This window comes from Pollicipes pollicipes, unplaced genomic scaffold, assembly GCF_011947565.3.
Source record: "Pollicipes pollicipes isolate AB1234 unplaced genomic scaffold, Ppol_2.1 Scaffold_3087;HRSCAF=3621_pilon_pilon_pilon, whole genome shotgun sequence".
Taxonomy (NCBI): Eukaryota; Metazoa; Arthropoda; class Thecostraca; order Pollicipedomorpha; family Pollicipedidae; genus Pollicipes; species Pollicipes pollicipes.
Genome location: NW_023596225.1, coordinates 5,686,973 through 5,689,746, shown reverse-complemented (window position 1 = coordinate 5,689,746; position 2,774 = coordinate 5,686,973). Strand labels below are relative to the sequence as shown.

At 55.9% G+C, this 2,774-nt stretch overlaps 1 pseudogene; it reads left to right on the top strand.

The window, feature by feature from the left end:
* The first annotated feature begins 679 nt into the window (after positions 1-679).
* On the top strand, positions 680-838 carry LOC119090743 (uncharacterized; annotated as a pseudogene).
* Positions 839-2,774: the final 1,936 nt, after the last annotated feature.

Here is a 2,774-nt window from a genome sequence, read left to right as displayed (position 1 = left end):
TCACGAGACATCCCCCCCCCCCCCTCCTTAGGGTTGTATGCCCACTGTGTGGTTGCAGTTGATCCTTATTTGTTCCGTGTATTGGTGCGATCGAACGACAATCACAACGAGTTGCTGCCCCATTACCTGAATTATGTTCTACTTACTCTCATCTAATCCGTGTGTTTGTGTATTTACGCGACAATGATCAAGACAATCACACCCCCCAACCTCCCCTTCTTTTCTACTTGCGGCCCATGTGCACGTGCTGTACTGATTATTATTTGTTCTGTGCATTAGTGTTGTCATATGGCATCAACACGAGATGCTTAACGTACCCCTGGACTGTGTAGCACTCGGGCGTGTAGCCTCCGCCCGTTCCCTGGGCTCGCCGGCCGTCTGTGGGCTTGCCACTTCCCTGCAATGTCCGTAGGCGTTGGGCAACTGCGGCCTTCTCGTGTTGTCGCAGTTTTGGCGTCACGCCTCGTGGCGACGCAGTCCTGTGTCGTCGCCGCGGACGTGCCGTCTGGCTGCGGTGAGGTCGCCGACGGCCTAAGGCATGCAATCCATCGAGCATTGACGGGGCGGATGTGGCTCCCGCCGACGGCCTGCCCCCCGTCCCTGCCCACGGCTGCGTGTAAATGCGCTGCAGAGCCTGGAGCGCATCCGTTTGTCTTTTTACCATTTCCTATAATGAAACATGACCCTTTATGACTAAAAATCTGTTCTGATCAGCATCATATCTGATACGTCCCCTACATGGGGCCAGAATATTGAACTCATTTTTGAACATTGGCGTGGTTACTGGAGCTTGCTTTCGCCCTGCCGCGGGTTGGCCTGGTTGGGCGGCCGATGCCATGTCACCAACAGCGTGTGCCGTCGTGTCGGCAACATGCAACGCCAACGCATCACATGGTTGTACAAGCCAACGCCATACAGACCAAACGTCTGACAATGACCATGGCCGCTGGCTGTGCATATCAGTGTTGCACGCCCTGCGGCCAGATGTCTCTGCCGGAAGCGTGGCATTCACACATCGCCTGCGGGCCGTCGAATGGTTGGCTGTGTTGCCTGCTCCAGCGCACGGGCACCGCAGCCGGAGGCCGTGCGGCCTTGCCGGCCTGGCGCCATTCCACAGCTGCATGGGCGTCTTCGCTTCCGAAGCGCGGCCGCGCTCTTCCACGTGACGCGGCGCGACGCCGCACTCAACTTTCAACCAGTCGGTAAGAGAACAGACAAGGCTTCGACACGATCAGGTTTTCGTCAGTCGATCGGTGGCCGAAGAATCATCTGACACGACCTCAGCAAGTGGTTTGCTCCTTTTGCGGCTCTCAGCCAAGGAGTCCTTTTTTCGCATCGTCGATTTCGTCACTTTTCCGTTCGCTCTAGCTCCAACACACCTTTTCGCTTAGTTTTTGTTCTCTTTCTCGCTCCCCTGATATGGGAAGCGAACCAAACGTAAGAAGGGTGATACTGACACTGACTCGAACTCGGCCTCTGACCTCGATAATGCCCTGGACGTAGACGATGGAAGTATCGCCAGCCCCGCTTTTGCTGCCCACCTCACCTGATGACCCTCGCGCGCCCCAGGCCATGACCGTTCGTACGCACACTTCCACCGCGGTGGGTGGACAACGGGCTTCGTCTCCGTCCAACGCCACCAGTTCCGACCCTCGCTCGTCTTTGACCACTCCGGTGCCCGCTCGCCCTGATGCTGACCCTCGCTCGACAACGACCAGTGTTCGCCAGCCCTCTGAGCCAATCCTGGATGCTCTCGGATCGTACGTTGTCGTCCAACCTTGTGACGAAGATGTGTCGTTTCGAAAGATCAACGTTTTTTGGCCATCAAAGCAAATCAAAGCTATCTGCGGTCCGTGCGAACTCAAGATTGAAGCGCCAGCAAACGGATCACTCATCATCAAAACAACCACTCGCGCGCAAACCAAGGCCCTACTCAAAACAGCTGAATTTTGCGGCAAACAAGTCAAAGTCTCGCCTGCACCATGCCAGAAACACCAGTAAGGGCACCATCTTCGCGCCTGAGCTCCGCTTCATGACGGAGGACGAGATCCTAGCGGAGCTCAGAGATGAGCAAGTTTGCCATGTCCGTCGGCTGACGACTTTCAGAGATGGTCAGCGTCACGACACCAGCCTGCTCGTTATCACCTTTGGTACCACCCGACTTCCAGATTCGCTCACCGCTGGTTACCTTCGCTTATAAAGTAAGAGTATTCATTCCAAATCCACTCAGGTGTTTTAAATGTCAACGGTTCGGACACGGCAGCAAGTACTGCAAACAGAGTGCCAGATGCTTGAAGTGCGGCGAGACTCCTCACGAGGGATCTGCCTGCACATCACCCCAGAAATGCCTGAGCTGTGGAAGTGCTGATCACGCCGCCAACTCTTCTCAGTGTCCCACGTGGAAAAAAGAAAAAGAAATTTGTTCTGAAAAGGCAAAGACAGGTGTGTCGTACCCCGAAGCACGGCGCACCGTTGAAACTAAAATGTCGTCGCAGCCCAGCAAAACATATGCACAAGTAGCAAAAGCCACGATGGCCACATGTGCAACACAGACCGACCCTATCACCCATCTGCCTCCTCTGAAACTTCTCAACCCTCGCCCCTCGGTTTCAGTTGAGTCAACTACGCAGACCCAGACGAAAAATGCCGTTGAGTCGCCCTTGGCTGGACGTTCGGATGCCCAGGCGCCCGTGCACCCCTGTCCCCAGGTCGGCCGGCGTTCCAGCCCGCCGGCTGTGAGTGATTCACGCGCGGGTCAGGCCGTCCGGCGTTCT